The sequence below is a fragment of the Mirounga angustirostris genome, unplaced genomic scaffold (genome assembly GCF_029215605.1).
Source record: "Mirounga angustirostris isolate CCGP_5_RB_7025 unplaced genomic scaffold, mMirAng1.0.hap1 SCAF_4, whole genome shotgun sequence".
Classification (NCBI taxonomy): domain Eukaryota; kingdom Metazoa; phylum Chordata; class Mammalia; order Carnivora; family Phocidae; genus Mirounga; species Mirounga angustirostris.
Genome location: NW_026991712.1, coordinates 49,157,351 through 49,175,391, shown reverse-complemented (window position 1 = coordinate 49,175,391; position 18,041 = coordinate 49,157,351). Strand labels below are relative to the sequence as shown.

The 18,041-nt window shown below is 36.6% G+C and overlaps 1 long non-coding RNA gene across 2 annotated transcripts in view; it reads right to left on the bottom strand.

The window, feature by feature from the left end:
- The window catches only part of LOC123858937 (uncharacterized), a 147,094-nt gene that overhangs the window by 80,889 nt on the left and 48,164 nt on the right, over positions 1-18,041 (bottom strand). The window contains exon 3 of one of the 2 annotated variants that reach the window (XR_010410617.1): positions 14,832-15,495. The exons of the other annotated variant lie outside the window; for it this stretch is intronic. This is a non-coding gene — a long non-coding RNA (uncharacterized LOC123858937). Of the gene's footprint in view, positions 1-14,831; positions 15,496-18,041 lie in introns of those variants that run through there. 2 annotated transcript variants of the gene reach the window in all.

Below are 18,041 nucleotides of genomic sequence, written 5' to 3'. Positions count from 1 at the left end.
GAGTAGAATATGTACAGAGAAGATTAAACACAACATACTGATGAACACCAACTTTTAGGGGATGGACAGAAAAAAAGAAATCATAGAGGCAACAAAAGGAAAGAATCAGAGCTAAAGGGAGTTTTAGGGTGGGGCAGTGTAAAGAAGTCAAGACAGAAAAGCATTTCAAGGAAATCAACAAGGGAAAATGCATCAGAGAATCCAACGGAGTGAAAAGATAAAAAAAATCACAAAGACTCTTTGTTGAACCACTTGGCAGTTGTTAAGAGGATTGTTAAGGGAATCTTAAGAGAATTGTTTCATAAAATGCTGAGGACAAAAGCAAGAGAAGAAGTAATGAAGGAATTCTGACAGAGATCCTAGCCTATTCTCAAGAAATCTGTTGTAAGAAGGAAGGAGAGAGATAGAATGATAGCTTAAGAAGAAAAAGACCAAAGGAAGTCATTATAGATGGAGGGCAGAAACTTGGTGAAAGGGAAACATTTAAAATGACAAAAAGGAGATATCAACTGAAAAAGGCAAGATTCCAAAGACAAAGGCCAATAAATCAGGACACATCTGTAGGAAACATATTTGTAAAGAAGGAAAAATAATTTTTCCTCATGTGGGAATAAATTATCAGCAGATGGGAAAAACAGAGAATAATTCTATGGCAGAGAGAAGATAAAGTCCCATAAACTGTCATTGGGTTGTTATTCTTGATAAATAATGCAAGAATACATAGGCAACCACCTCATCTCAGTTTAGCCAGGGTTTTCCCCATTTTAGCCCTAAATTTCCCATTTCTCAGGAAATCAGGGCAAACAGGAATGGTTGGTAACCATAATCATGGATCAATTGCTGATTTCATGTGGGTATGGGTTAATATCTCAATGAGATTAAGCAAGAAATTTCAGAATAATTTTATGAGGAAACTTGATAGTTCATCAAAGATGGATGAATAGACAGCTGAATAAGAGTGATGGGCTATTTTATATCTTATTAGATGGCAGGAATTTGTAATGTCACTCAGTACGTGTCATCTACACAGATTCATGCTCAGCAGTGAAATGGGGGAAACTGAAGGATTCCATAAAACCTGCTTTTTGTTGCTTTTCCTGCTTCTATTCTTGCTAGGACCTGCACCCCCACTTTACACATGCCTCAAAATGCAAATAGTGTATTCCTCCTTGTAAGGGACAAGGAGTTAGTGATTTCTTTAAAATAGATAACATCTAAGGAAGGATCAGGTGTGAATGACTGGATCATATTCATCATATTCCAGACCACTGGAGCTAGACATCTCTATGCCCAGACCTCCTGACTCCAAGGAATAACACCTGGGCCCTCATTTTTGTTCTAATAGGTTCCTGGATGCCTAAGAGTACACATACACCAGACCACAATCCTCAGTAAAAACCCCCTAGACCGTGAACAAAGACAAGACTCCCTCCTTTCCTTCCTGAATCTCCCAAATACCCTGTTTGGACCTGAACTCTCTGTATACCTTCAATAAACTCTGCTTTCACCTTTCGCTGCCTTGTGTTTGATTTCTATCCTGCATGCAGCCAGGACCCTGTTGGCTGGTCCTGAGGAACCCACTCTGGGTCCTGGGACCCGGCCTGCCAGCATCAGCAGCACAGAACCATGAATTGAGAAAGCAAAAAAAGGAAAATGCAGTTTAGGGAGTTTGTTTCAGCTAGTAGGAAATGCATGTAGATTGGTAAAATTGTTTTCAAATTTGGGAAAATGACAGTTTCTTTTGTATATAAGTTGGAAGATTAATTTCTGGCTCTGATAATTTCTCATGTGATCCTCTTTACTACCTTCCTGTGGGTGTCGGGTACCAAAGGACACATTCACACCACAGTATGACCTCCTAGCCCGAAATCTTCATGTCTTAATGCTCAGTGAGTTGGTGCAATGGATTGTAGCATTCCTGAATGTCATTCAGAAATAGCTAGCAAAAACTTAACTATACAGAAAAGTGACTGTGAATCACATAATATTACTAAAGTCAAATAAAAGAATCTCCAGTTCATCTTCCCTGATACCTGATCCCAAAATTGCCTGCAACCATTCCCACACCACTCAATATGAGAAGTGTGATAAAGGTGAGTCAGAATGAAAAGAAACGACTGTTCTAACCAACTGCGGTTCAAATACCTTACCTTTACAAATTTTACAAAACCATATAACCTTCTAAATACATTAATAAGGCCTCCTCCAGGTCCTCAGTAGGAATTCATACAACTAAGGGATGCTGAAACTTCATTAGCTTATCCAAAAATCTGCACCAATACACCAGGTTTGTAGCTAATACTTGGAGCAATGCTGCCCTGCATACAAATACAGAACTTAAAGTCTGACCATATTAAAAGTCTTATGGTTCCTTTTTTTGTTTGTTTGTTTTTATTTAAATTCAATTAGCCAACTTATAGTACACCATTAGTTTCAGATGTAGCATTCAATAATTTATCAGGTTCATATAACACTCAGTGCTCATCACATCACGTGCCCTCCTTAATGCCCATCACCCAATTACCCCATCTCCTCACCCATCTGCCCTCCAGCAACCCTCAGTTTGTTTCCCATAGTTAAGAGTCTTTCATGGTTTCTATCCCTCTCTGACGACTTCCCCTTCTGTTTTCCCTCCGTTCCCCTACAGTCCTCTGCCCTGTGTCTTATATTCTGCATATGAATGAAACCATATGATAATTGTCTTTCTCTGATTGACTTATTTCGCTCAGCATAATGCCCTCCAGTTCCATCTACATCCATGTAAGTGGTAAGATTTCATCCTTTCTGATGGCTGAATAATATTCCATTGTATATATATATATACCACATCTTTTCTATCCATTCATCTGTCAATGGACAAATCGGCTCCTTCAACAGTTTGGCTATTGTGGACATTGCTGCCATGAACATTGGGGTGCAGGTGCCTCTTTAGATCATTACATTTGTATCTTTGGGGTAAATACCTAGTAGTGCAATTGCTGGGTCATAGGGTAGCTCTATTTTTAACTTCTTGAGGAACATCCATACTGTTTTCCTGAGTGGCTGCACCAGCTTGCATTCCCACCAACAGTGTAAAAGGGTTCCCCTTCCTCCACATCCTTTCCAATATTTGTTCTTACCTGTCTTGTTAATTTTAGCCATTCTGTCTTTATACATATTGTTGTCTCTCTCTCTGGAGAGTTTTCCACTACACAGCTTTCCAGGTGGAAGGAATAGCAAGTACAAAGGCCCTGAGGTAGAAATATGTTTGATGAATTGTGTCTGGTAGATTTTGAGGTCAAGGAACAGCTAAGAAACCAATATGGTTGGAGAAGAATGAGAGAGGAGTAGAGTAAAACAATGTGAAGCCAGAGATGACCAGGCAGGTCTTGCAGCCTGGTAACAATGCAAAGACCCTGACTTACTCTGAGTGAGTTTGGAAGATTAATTTCTGGCTCTGATAATTTCTTAGTTCATTTACTAAGACAGACATAGAACTGAATTGTCCTGCATAATAGAGTTGGAGAAACACTGAGCTCTGGGATCTGTGTGAGAAGGAGTTTAATGGATAGTGAACCTTCTGGAGAGCTTGGAATAGCCCAAGGCAAAAGGATGGGAGATTCAGGAACAAAGTCAGTTTCCTGGAGTGGGGGAAGAAAAATATGAAATATTCAGTTTTGGATCATCCAACACACTATTCCAAGATATAGAAATCCTTCAGAAAACAAAAGGTCTAACACATACAAATGCCTCTGTAAGTAGTGTTTTGAGGAAAAGAAGGAAAAGGATCGTAGCCCTTTGGGGTTGACTTGAGTTAAGAGAAAAGATCAGGAAGAGAGGATAAGATATGAGAGCCAACAACTCAAGAAATAGAAGTAGAAGCAAGAGAGGACCATAGAGAAATTTTCATGGGAAAGATTTTGGGTATCTCATCACGGTTGGAAGGATTCAAGACATTACTATTTTTTTTAAGATTTTATTTATTTATTTGAGAGAGAGAGCATGAGCAGGGGTGGGGTACAGAGGGAGAGGAAGAAGCAGACTCCCTGGTAAGCAGGGAACCTGACAGGGTGACACGGAGTTCAATCCCAGGACCCCGGATCACTACCCCAGCTGAAGGCAGACACAACCAACTGAGCGATCCAGGTGCCCCAAGACATTACTACTTAAATAGTAAAAGAAGATAACTCCAACACTGCACTAGATAGAGGCAGGCAATAATCAAATGTAACCACCGGAGTTACATTTGTATTCAAGTATTCACAGTATGCTATGCATAATAATAAATTATGGGAATGAACCAATCAATCAATGTCAAAGAATGAAATTCATTTAAGAAATGACTTTTGAAATAGCTAACCATGATTTCTCACTGGGTAGTACTGTTTATATATTATACTTATATATAGGAGCTTTGGAGTTCCATTATGTTTTTGCTTTTCAAGCGAACACTTATTTTTAGCTTACTGTGTTCCAAATCCTAAGTGTTTTATAAGAACTCCATACCTTAGGTATCATTACCACGTCACTTTAAATATCAGAACACCAAGTCTCAGATAAAGTAATTTGCTCAAGGATGTACAATCATTTGGAGGAGAGGGTTAGGGCAAAACAAGGATTTAAATTCAGGCTGAGGATGCCAGAGCCCGTACTCTTAATTATGTCCCTATATTCTTCTGTCTCATTTGTCCCACATTCATCATCGTGTTTCAGCTCATAAACATGGCATTAATTCAAGACATGAAAGAACCGAATCTACTTGGAGAAAAAATCTATGAGAGATACTAAAATGTACAACTGGAGGATATTCAAATCCTATTAAAAATTAACCAGTGTTTACATTAGAGGAAATCTAAATATTGTAATACAGAAGAGAAATGGACAAAGTAACCTCATTCCACAGAATTAAAAACAAGAAGAAAGAAATCACACATTTTCTAAACATTCTTTGGAGCTCCATGTCTACAATATGGCTATTTCACCAGTCTGATTCAGGCACCGATGCTATAGTTAGGATATTCTAGCAATAAAGAGAACTGGAGATTGTACAGTTCATGATACAAATAAGAGGAGTTTTAACCAACATGTCTTGACCAAGGTTGTTGGTGTGTGTGTGTGTGTGTGTGTGCGCGCGTGCACACTTAATTCTTACAGCTGCTTCCAAGATAAATTCTAAATGATGAGTCAGCCATCCTGGGCTTGTAGAAGACTCACAATCAAAGTATAACATGATTAGATAATAAGGGAAAGGACAGAAATCTCTTTCTGTCAGGAAGAGATTAAGAAAGAAGAGCCCTGAGATGCTGATAAGACTTAAACTTACATTGACTATTTTTTTTTTACTGTAACTAGAAAATGCCATAGCTTTTAAAGTGAGTGTGAAGAAGTAATGAGGTTTTTGCCCTTGAAATACTTTTTTTTAACAAACTGAGGGTTCTAGAGGGGAGGGGGGTGGGAGGATGGGTTAGTCTGGTGATGGGTATTAAAGAGGGCAAGTTCTGCATGGAGCCCTGGGTGTTATGCACAAACAATGAATCATGGAACTCTACGTCAAAAACTAATGATGTAATGTATGGGGATTAACATAACAATAAAAAATTTAAAAATACTTTTTTGATGAAAAAAATAAAATTAAAGTAGTTCCAGTTTTATGATATAATTGACTCTAGAAAGAAGGAATAAAAGATCATTGGAAATTAATGAGTGTCCAGTATCTTAGGTACTTCTGTAACTGCTTGCCCTCAGGGTTGTCAGCTTTCTTCTAAACGCAAAGCTGTTCAAGCGTCCTTTTCCTCTCATTACAAGCTCATGCAACACAGCTACATGCATTCAGCACATGAGCCTGTCAAACACCGAGGAGACACTGGAAATTATCTGTCTTTTCATCTAACAAATATTGATTAGGCATCTACTATGAGGCAAGCACTGCCTTAGGATGTTGGCTCCAAAATTAGAAAGACACAGTTCCTGCCACTGACTCACTCACAGTCCAGAGGACAGTAAGACATGCAAGTAATTGGAACTGAGACTTGGCTAGTGTGTACCAAATGACCCTTCCATCTGTCTATAACTGGGTTCCTCCTATTATATAAGTATCTATGACAAAGTGGCCATTAAATATTTTTAATAGCATCCCTGTAAGCAATTACAATGTAATGTGGTGTGTCCTATATTAAAAGCATGTATATAATGCCAAAGAAACAGACAGAAAAGACATTCATCACATCTTAAATTGAAATTGAAATGACAGTTAATAACCTCACATCCTCTGTGACACTCTCTCCAAACATACCAGCCCACAGTGATGTTTATGAAGAAACATAGACTTTTAAGGTTGGAAGAGACCTTAGAAATTAGCTTGACCAACCTCCTCACTCTAGAAAGAGAGAATTAGAATCCCAAAATGCTTCACTAACTTCCCACAATCACCCACCTAGTTAAGATCACAGATAGAAGAAGAATGCAGATCTTCTCATATCCAGGCCCAAAACTCTCTGAACACTATCCCACAACTAGTCAGTAACACACACTGTTGTACTTAACTGGGCCATGGTTGTTTTATCTCATTGTCCTGCCTTCAATGCCTTCCATCCACATTTCTTACCTAAGGACTAATAACTTCTCCAGCGGAATGGCAGCAAAGACAAGACCAAAGCAGCTAGGCTAAGAGACATGAGGCCAAATCCCTGTTCTACCACTTACTTGCTCATAAACTTGAGGAGAAAATGACCTGATTCCTTTATATCTCAATTTCTTCATTCATTTAATGGAAATTACAATATCTGCATTTTCATGAGATTTAAAATAGACTATGCATATAAAACTCCTTGAGACTCCTTGCCTTCAGACCCTCCCTACTTCAGTCCATTCCCAAAGTGATTTCCTAATACAGATCAATCAAGTTATTCCTCTGACTAAAAGGGGAAAAACTAAACATCTAAATATAATATACAAAATTCTTTATAACCTTGACTCAACCTTCTTTGTAATCTCATATCCAGTCATATACTTTCTTATATTTCCCAAATATACCACAGTCTCCTACATCTCCACGTTGTTTGCACATTTCTACTCCCTGGTGTGTCCTGCTCCCTCCAAACTCGCCTCCTACTCATGGATTCATCTACCTCCCTAATTCATCCTTAAAGACCTTGCTTCAATCTTTGGCCTTTTAAAATTTAGAATGTATTCATGTACTATTTTTGTAATTAAAAAACTAAATAATATTCTACTCCAGAGAAAAATGTATGACCATATTTAAATGTTACCTTTTCTGTTATTTTTTCCTAACTTCCCTTGCCCATGTAATGGCATTTCTATGGTAACTGTGTAGCTGTACCCTCCTCTGTTACTAATATCATAATAAGTTTATGTGTCTGCCTCTACTCTGAGTCACTGAAACCCAGGAAAAATGTCCTATATCTCCCTCATAAGCAAGCTGAAGAACTAAACTCATGAAGAATGAGCAAAATGTCCTATGGGAGAGACTACACTACCTGGAATCAGGGTTGCATCAGCTATTCTTGGACAACCCAGATCAGGGCACATGTTAGAGCTTTTCTCTTCCAGGTCAGGAAACAGAGACAAATGTTAGGAAACCCAGTTTAGATTTCCTTGCAGTACCCTAATGGTGATCCTCCTGCTCTGAAAACTGCCACGTGTCATGTTGTCTGTTATATTGGAGAAAATCACTAGACTAGACTTGCCCCTAGAAACCGTTTTTCCCTTAAAATTCTTAACACTAGATGTGCTTTTTTCTTCTTTTTTAATTTAAACTCAATTAGCCAACATATAGTACATCATTAGTTGCAGATGCAGGGTTCTGTTATTCATTGGTTGCATATAAAACCCAGTACTCAGCACATTACGTGCCATCCTTAATGCCCATCACCCAGTTACCCCATCCCCCCCTCCAGCAACCCTCAGTTTGTTTCCTATAATTAAGAGTCTCTCATGGTTTGTCTCCCTCTCTGATTTCTTCCCAGTTTTCCCTCCCTTCCCCTATGATCTTCTGCGCTGTTACTTATATTCCACATATGAGTGAAACCATATGATAATTGTCTTTCTCAATTGACTTATTTCGCTCAGCATAATACCCTCCAGTTCCATCCATGTCGATGTAAATGGTAAGATTTCATCCTTTTGATGGCTGAGTAATATTCCATTATATATATATACCACATCTTTATCCATTCATCTGTCGCTAGATGTGCTTTTTAAAAAGCAAGCTCTAGGGTGGTTGATTAATTTCAACCAGGTACTATGCACACTCTTTGAATACATGATACCTGTGGAAAAGCAATATTAGAGAAACTAATGGCTTGGTTCTTGTCCTTTTCAGGGGGGATAAATAAGATGTGGATAGCATACTGTCCACTGAAAATTTTTAGAGTATAATTATGAATGTCATATAAATATTAAATAAAGATGTCACAAAGATATTAGACTCATTAATTCTTGAGAAAAACAATATGATGTTACAAACTGTTTGAAGTATATTCCAAAGAGCAGGGAGAGGAAATGGTAGATACATAGATGATAGATAGATAGATAGATAGATAGATAGATAGATAGATAGATAGATGATAGATAGATAGATGATAGATAGATAGATAGATAGATAGATAGATAGATAGATAGATAGATAGATAGATAGGAACCAGAAATGTTGAAATAATAGATCTGCTTAAAACACAAAAAATTGGCCAATACCAATAGGACAATAACTAACTACATCTGCATGGGACACAATTTGTCTTTCTACAGAAAAGAATCATTTAATCATAAGCAATATTCTACTACTTACAGAGTTGTAAAATAGCTTTTGATCTACAATATATAACCTGGAAGTGTGTGTTAGACAATGCTAATTTTCCATTGAAGACATCCAATAATCCTTTTGTCCATTTCTAAGTCTTTTGCAATTTTTTCCTATACCATTATAATGTACTGATATGGCACTAATTCATTTTCTATAAAAATATTACTTCTCTGAGTTTAGTGACTAGTATTTTTTCTGCTTATCCTACTAAATATTCTGATCGCTCTTCAACATTGACTTAAAACAATATGATCTACAAAGTAGAATGGTGTCTCCCAAATACATTATTCATAAGATTTAATTGGGGGTACTTTTTGAAATTCACATTTCCAGGTTCTCCCCTGGAAAATCTCATTCAGTAGGTATGAAAAGGGACCTGGAAATAAGTATTTTTTAATAAGCACCACACACGATTTTTATGATCAGGTAAGTTGGGAAGTGTTTCATTAAAGCAAGGCTGAAAATAATCCTGTAACTAAATATAGTTTTGAGTACCCTTAAATTAATTAAACAATCATTAATTAAAGTTTTATTTAACTCAAGAGGTTTATCAAATCTTTTTTTTAGAAATGTCTAAATTTATGACCACTTACTGTCTCCCAAATCACTTAAGTATTTTACCAAAGCATAAATATTAATTGCATCTGACTTAATTGCATGAATTGCATCTTTTAACTTTCAAAGATCCCTATGCTCGCTCTATATTTTCCTCATCTTACATTGAATAATGTAATAGCATCCTTTGAACTGCCAAAATTATAGCAAAATAATCAACAATCAATAAACTGAGGTTAGTCACCAGGAATAGCAGAAACAGTTGATCCACCAAATCCTAAAATATCAGTAGATGTAGGGAGGGGCAAAGATGAGATCATGAGTCAGAGTGACATCTGAATCTGAAGAGCAAATCCATGAATTCACAAATGGCTAAGGGGAGACATTTAAGAAACAAATGTGGTAGATCCAGATAAATTTCCAGCACAGCATTTTGCAAAGAAACTATTCCCATAACAAGGGCTAAATCTCAGCCAGAACACACCAGTACATTGAAATATTTTTATTCTACTAGTAAATGGTTACTACCCTAAGTTCCTCATCCATTCCTCCTAGCCAATCCTATTACTGAAGGATAATATCTGACATGGCAGGGGATCCCCCAAACCTTGCTCATATAAATATTAAATGAAGCCCAATTGTCAGCAACCTTTCTGATTGTTTTAAGTCCACATCCCATCATGGTTAAATACTGTGATTATCACTCCTACGCACAGGATATCTCCACTGATAATTTCATGATACTCTTAACCAGACTCTTAAAACTACCAAAAAGAAATCCGTTTTCTCCTAGAAAAAAAAAAAATGAGTATTTGTCCTGTTATTCCAGCATTTGAATCTTTAGGTCTTACTGACCTGAAAATGGTAGCGATGTCCTTATATTCACATTGTGACTTTAAAATGATACAGTGCACTAACTGGGGGCTACACTTAATTCTTTTGCCAATTCTTTTTTTTTTTTTTTTAAGATTTTAAGAGTTAGCGAGAGCAGGAACACAAGCAGGGGGAGTGGGAGAGGGAGAAGCAGGCTTCCCGCCGAGCAGGGAGCCCGATGCGGGGCTCGATCCCAGGACCCTGGGATCATGACCTGAGCCAAAGGCAGACGCTTAACGACTGAGCCACCCAGGCGCCCCTCTTTTGCCAATTCTTAACTGAGAAATATTTTGCTACTTCTTCTCTACTAATTCCTGTGCATCTTCCTTCTAAATACTTCTAAAAAGAACCAGAAAAAAAAATTGGACATCCATTTACCTGTAAGGGACTATGGTAAATGCTATTATACCTAATCATAGACCTAAACAAAGCAGTACAATTTAAAAAAGAAAACTACTTTAGCACACACTGGTACAATGTTTTTTTTCTTTCATGAGCCCACTGTATAACTCTTAATTTCAGTCTTCTCTGGGAACTCTATTTTTAAAATAGCTGGGCTTTCTCTTTAAAACAACTCACATAAATTAATTTACACACCAGCATATTCGTGTAGGGAATAAAATTAGTGATTTTCTTGCACTAGATGTCTAAGGCCACATCTTATTTCTTTCATTAGGACCTGGAAAAATCTGTTTACAACACTTGTCCTCAGTGTCCACCCATGAAAATGAGTATTTGGACAAGATCAGAGCTTTCCCAACTTTGCAATGACACAAAGCTCTCTTCAAAGAAAATATTGCACAAAAGTTCAACAGATAAGCAGGGCTTCTCCAGTTAAAGGGGAAGGATGGGCAGAGCATTGCCAGCTTGAACCTTCATCTACTTCCCAGGAAATCCTGAGACACCCTAAAGGAACTACTTAAGATTCCACAAAACAGTGTGAAACACACAAAAATATGATCACTAATATCGTTTCCGACTCTAAAAATTCTATGAAAATTCTATAATGTGTTCTTAATGCTTGGGCTGTTCAATTAGACCCCATGAAGGCTCAAAGGATAAAGGCTAAACTAGTACAAACACACAGCAGAGGACAATATTAGGTCACTCATAATATAAAAGAAGTGACCCAAAGTAGGCAAAGTTATGTCTGTGTAACTCAATATCTGTCCCTTCACACTTCATGATATAATCCAAACCAAGTATCAGTGGAAGATAAAGTAATAGCAGAAAAAATAAAATCACTATAATATAGGTCATATTGACTGTGACCATTTATCTGAGGTTCTCTCTCTCTATATATATATATACACATACATTATATATTCATACATTCATACATATTTCTCTTCTAAAGTTTCCTTTGATTGTTTCATTTTGGGAACATCTGTCCTCTAGGTTAGATCCTCAAAGCCACTGCTCCTATACACTGATTTCAGTTATTCTTGGTGACCATTATCAATCCAGTGATTTGAACAACTTGAGAAAAGTTGGAAACTTTACAAAATTGAATCCATATTATGTTGCACAGGGTAACAAGAGTTATCTGTTAAAAATGTAAATTCAGTCATATGATTAGTGTGCTTAGAACACTTCATGGCTTCTCGCCTCTCCTAGACTCAGTATGAAATCCAGGACCTTACATAATTTTCCTCTGTGGATCTCCCCAGCTTCATCTTGTCCCACTCTCCCCCTGCCCACTTCTGCTCCTGAAGTGGCAGCTTGGCCACATTCTGTGTTCTCTCCCCTGTCGTTGGGGCCTTAATTATGCCATTCCTCTGCTAGAAAACACATCTTTCAGCCAACTGCTTTAACAGTCTATTCATCCTTCAGACTTCAGCTTGAGCCTCACCTTCTCAGCAAAGCCTTCCTTGACCCAGTCTAAGTTAGGTAAACTGATATATATTCCAAATAGCGTCTTATACTTTTTCACAAAATTTTGCATATTTGAAATTGTTTAATTTATCATTTGTAATTATTTATTTCATTTCTGAATTTTTGTTGCCAGTAAATTCCTTATGGACAAGGCCATGTCTATCTTACGTATCCCCAGAGCCCCATTACTTCTCATAGTACCTGGCATTTGGCAGATATTTGACAAATATTTATTGGTAACAAATGCCACTTAGAAAATTTACAAATTTCTGAATTCACTCTTTAATAGCTAGTGGTGGTTTTAAACTCATTTTCTTAAAACTAAAAATAATTTTCATTTGTTATCAAAGATTTTATGACGCCTTCAAATTCTTGAACCAAATGGAATATTCTGAATATATGTGCTTTTATAGAGCCATCTAGTGTCCATATTGTTTAGTGAAGCTTAAAATGAAGTAAGGCCAAAAAAAAAAAAAAAAAAAGCCCATAATATACTTAACAGTGAGAAATGCATAATCTCCATCTGGCAGTAGCAATTTAATGCATCAACTGGCCACTTGAATAACTTTTTTCTCTTGAGCTTCCTCTGCCCTTTACCTCATAGACATTGTATTAGTCATTCTAGAATTTTTGGTAACTAAAACTTTGATGAGAGATCTCTGTTTGATGTAGTATATTGAACAAATATGCTGCTATCTACTCCCTCCTAAAACCCCACTAAAATGACAGGAGAAGAATAAAATATGCATAGACGTAGAAGGATAAATAAAATAGGATAGGAAACCTCAGCAGGTAAGAGATGTAACAAAATTTTGGAAGTTAAAAAGGAGAAGGGTGGATAGTAACTGACATCATCATTAGAGAAAACTAAAAGTTAAGGAAGGGGAACCAGTAAGAAGATGAACATCAGAACATCTCAAAAATTGATGGCACTAGTAAAGTTACAACCCTTCTCAAGAAGCTCCTGTAAGGGGCGCCTGGGTGGCTCACTCATTAAGTGTCTGCCTTCGGCTCAGGTCATGATCCCAGGCTCCTGGGATCGAGCCCTGCATCGAGCCCTGCATCGAGCCCTGCATCGAGCCCCGCATCGGGCTCCCTGCTCAGCGGGAAGCCTGCTTCTCCCTCTCACACTCCCCCTGCTTGTGTTCTCTCTCCTGCTGTGTCTCTCTCTGTCAAATAAATAAATAAAATCTTAAAAAAAAAAAAAAAAGAAGAAGAAGCTCCTGTAAGATATATGCTCCAGCAGAGGATAAACCAAGAAAAAAATAAAACATATCCAGGACACAGAACATCCAACAAAGGAAAAATGTAAAGGGGATTCCCAGGATGGTTAAGAAGGGAAACCTCAGGACTCCAGTTGTGAAGTAGGATAGAAAGCAACCAGTGTAAATTGGAGCAGAAGGATGGGGGTCTCTAAGAAGTATCAAAAAGGAAAAAAAGAAAAAGAAACAAAGAAACCAAAAAAAAATGCTGTTTAAATATAGGGAGAGGATATTGAAGCGCTGCCCGAATATTTGGGAATGAATGTCATAGGTACACGAAAAATTTAGAAAAATTTTAAAAAGACAAGAAAAAATATGAGCACAATAAATTGCCCAGCCAAGAATCATATTTAAAAGATAGTAATAATGTAGAAACTAAATATTGATTTAATCAACTGTGACAGAACTACACTCAGAAGATGGGAAGAGAGAAAAACGGGGGGGGGGGCGGAATGGGTGCATATAAAAGAGTTAATTTCTTTAGCTAAATATTTTGATATTTAAACTAAAAATGTTTTAAAAGAACAATAAAATTTTATCATTTAAAATATGGAGACAAAGTCTGAAAAGAACAGAATGTCATTTCCTCTGGGAGAAGGAATCAGGAGCATATGGGAGTGTGACTGAGGACAGATTTTTTTTTAATTATGTCTTAACTTTTAAATTATGAGTGTACACATATAAAATTTTAATTAGTTTAATAAAAATATACACTTTATATATTTTCTTTCTTTTCTTTTTCCCATTGTGCATTCCCACACTGAGCTGTATGAGACAATAATACATCTTCAAGTTCTATCTAAAATGTACCAGTGTTGATAGCCTCATTTGGTTTTATCTGGAACTCTGATTACACGATATTGTAATTTTGACAACAAAATTGTCAATATTTGACAAATACTGACAACAAGAACACTTAATATTTTAAGACATGCACAAAAGACCCCTCACCACTTCTATAATTGTTTCCCATCAATGGTTGCTTGAGTATACTGGCCACTGAGTTCTCTCTGTGGGAATATCTTTGTGATGTCTGGCATCACAGAGCACTTGTTCTGAAAGACGTACAGGGTTACACATCATCCTTGTGCAATTTCCTACCAGATTTTTTCTGAATAACGCCTTAAAATTGGGAGCCAATTGCTGGCATTTTATAGTGGCCTCTTTGAATCTGTCTAAATAATTAGCTTCTTGGGGTTCTAAATGGACCACTATTTTACTGAGGGCTGCCTGTCAAATATAATTAGTCATCAGGTAGGGCACTTCTTAATTTAGCCTCAATGTTCTGCCTTTTTGTATGGATCCACATTTATTGTCACTTTTGTAGAAAGCATTAAAACGCTTAAAAGTTAAATGGGTTGATCATTTTAAATTGAGATTTCTACAGAGGAAAGTCTCTCATTTTTACAGCATTCCCAAACTATGGACAGCTCCAAAGGCATACTGCGTATCAGTGTATATATTAACTATGATTATCACTTGGTAACTGTCAAGCTTTGGTGAGTGTGATTAAGTTCTGCTGTCAGGGCTGATTTTACCTCTGAAAAGAGGTCATATTCTAGGCAAAAAACAGTTGAACATATTGCTTGCACATCTCATACCTTGTGTCTCCTCAACCGAAATGTTGGGCTGCTTACCATTACAACCTGAGAAATATGCATTTCCCAGCAGATGACAGGTTTGGTCTAGTCTACTCCGGTCTAGAACTAGACTCTCATGGACAAAATAAGACAAGCATAGGAACAGTTTTCATCAGGTTTTTGATAAGTGACAAAGACAAAATGCATCCAAAGGATGCCATTCTAAGGAGAAACCTGAATTCCCCAGGTCCCTAGGACTGACTTGAAGAACAGATCTCATATTTCACATCTGGTCACATAATCACATGATCCTTAAAAGAGATCTAATTTCCTAGGAGACAAAATTAATTTAGCATTTGAGAGCACAACAAAGAGCAAATCATAGGTCAGACCCAAGGTGAACCTCATCCCACTACTATGATCAGAGATACCCACAAGCAAGATATTAAGAAGCTCCATGGAACATACTGTTTTGGAGTTGAAGAGTCTTGGATATGGCAATGAGGGCTTCTGACATGAACCTTGGTAGAAATTCCACATCATTGAGTTCCTAAAAATATCACCAAAGCTTAATCAAGCAAAGTTAATTTATTATAATTTATTGCAATAAGATAGAATTTCACTTCATTTTTTATATATCAAGTACACAGAAAAAAAGTGTTATGCTTTGAAGATCTCTAATTTGCCAATTTCTGATGCTAGTCTCTCTCTCTCTCTTTTTAAAAAACATACCCTGGGGAAAAATCCTCTGGCCATATATTTGAATCTTTCTTAAATACATCATTGATTAGGAAAAAGAGTCCTTTTTGTATAGACCAAATATACATATCTGGTCACATAAAATTGGGCCAGACTGGGCAGTTCCATCACAAACTTCCAATGCTATATGAAATGCCAGGTAAGGCTCAGGAACCCACACTAGACACATATTTTGTCATCTCCTGCAAGTCAGTAAATGGTGAAATAACAAATAGGTGCATAACATGTCACCAAAGATAATATCTTACAGTTTTTACATTTTCCTCTTTCTTGAATATTTTTGCTTTTCTGGCTTTACATGTATTTTAAGGAAGATATGCAGAGGAGAGATATCGTTTATAAGTTAATTTTGAAACAAATTTCCTATTATTCTAATATCAAACCCCTATATCAATTTAGAAAGATATCTTGATATTAATAGCAAATTGTTAAATACATAAGTTTTCAGTTCATCAAATGTAGTCAGTAAACTTGTGGAAATAAGAAAAAAAATAGATGAGAAAGAATGTGGCATTTTCAACCTTTGATCATTGTTTTTCATACAGAATTCACTGAGACAATGCACAAATAAAGGTAAATTTCATTTCAAACAAAAAAATTATTACATATATTTATCCTTTTTAATGTGACAATTGATCCAAATATGTTCTCTCTAATCTTTCCAAAACAAGTTACTAAATTAATCTCTTCCAATATTTATCAAAAGATAGAGATTTTAGATTGTGTCCATTGTAAAATTTCAATTAAATAGAGTTTAGATAAAATTGGATATTTGGACCAGTATCACTTGATGATTAACTAAATATCAAGACCTACAATGTAAATGTAGATATCAAAGGTAGAATAAATACCTTTAATAAACAAGTGAATAACATATCTATTTGGAAGGTGTGGGTGTAGGTGCTATTTTTATTTTTAAGAAGTTCACACTTACAAAAAAGTTGCAAGCATAGTAAAACATAATTCCCATATAGCCTTCAACCAGATTCACCAATTGTTAACATTGTATCACCTTTGTTTCACCATTCCCCTCAGATATATAATCATTTAAGAGTTTACCATAGATAACTTGTCTCTTTACCTCTAACGTCTTTAAATACAATTCCAAAGAAAAAGGACATTCTATAAACAGGTGATGTTTCAATGACATTGACATTTTTGAAAAGGATGGTCACTTTTACAGAATGTCCCTTAATTTGGTTTTTTAAGAAGCTTTGTCGTTAGATTCAGGTCATGCCTTTTTGGCAAGAATAACCAATAGCTATCAGTTGTTTCAGTACTAGTCAGGTTAGCTTTGAAAACTTGGCTAAAATGGGATCCTTCTCCAATGGTCACTATTTTTCCTTTGAAATTAGTAAATAAATTCTAGGGAGAAATTTTGGAACTGTTTAAATACTGTTATAAAACTTTCACCCAAATTTTAGCAGCCATTGATCATTCTTGTCTGAATCAATTACCATATGGTGGCAAAATGATTTTTTTTAATTTCATTATTTCTTTTTATTTTATTGATTGGCATTTTATTGTATAGAATTTTTAAATCTCTGGTGTAGGCCAAGATCCTTGTAATTAATCTCTCCCTGAAATGTGAAATAAGACAAAGAAATTTACCATGACTTGGGTTTAAATCTGATTTTATAGTATTTTCTTTTAAATATTTTAAAAGTTCTTCCTAGGGATGCCTGGGTGGCTCAGTTAGTTAAGCGTCTGCCTTCGGCTCAGGTCATGATCCCAGGGTCCTGGGATTAAGCCCCGCATCGGGCTCTCTGCTCAGTGGGGAGTCTGCTTCTCCCTCTCCCTCTGCCCCTCTCCCCAGCTCATGCTCTCTCTCTCTCAAGTTAATAAATAAAATCTTAAAAAAAAAAAAAAGTTCTTCCATGATAAAGGTGAAGTCCACCAAGCATAATATTAGTAATGTATAAATCCAATATTTACTTAATGTTAAATATTAAATGCCAGCACTGTCCCCTTTTTAACTTAGTTGTATTTCTTGTGTTCACCATTTAACGTGATTTGCTTTTTAAATATATATTAACCACAGTATTTCTGAAAAACCAAAAAAAAACTGAGGAAAATTACATGTTTCATAAAAAGAGCAATTATCAGAGGGGCTTAGAGCTACCTAATTCCCACATTTTACAGATTAAGAAAAAAAGCTTTGGGGGTACCTGGGTGGCTCGGTCAGCTAAGTATCTACCTTTGGCTCAGGTCACAATCCCAGGGTCCTGGGATTAAGGCCCATGTCGGGCTCTCTGCTCAGCGGGGAATCTGCTTCTCCCTCTGCCTGCCGCTCTACCTGCTTGTGCTCTCTCTCTCTCTCTCTGTCAAATAAATAAA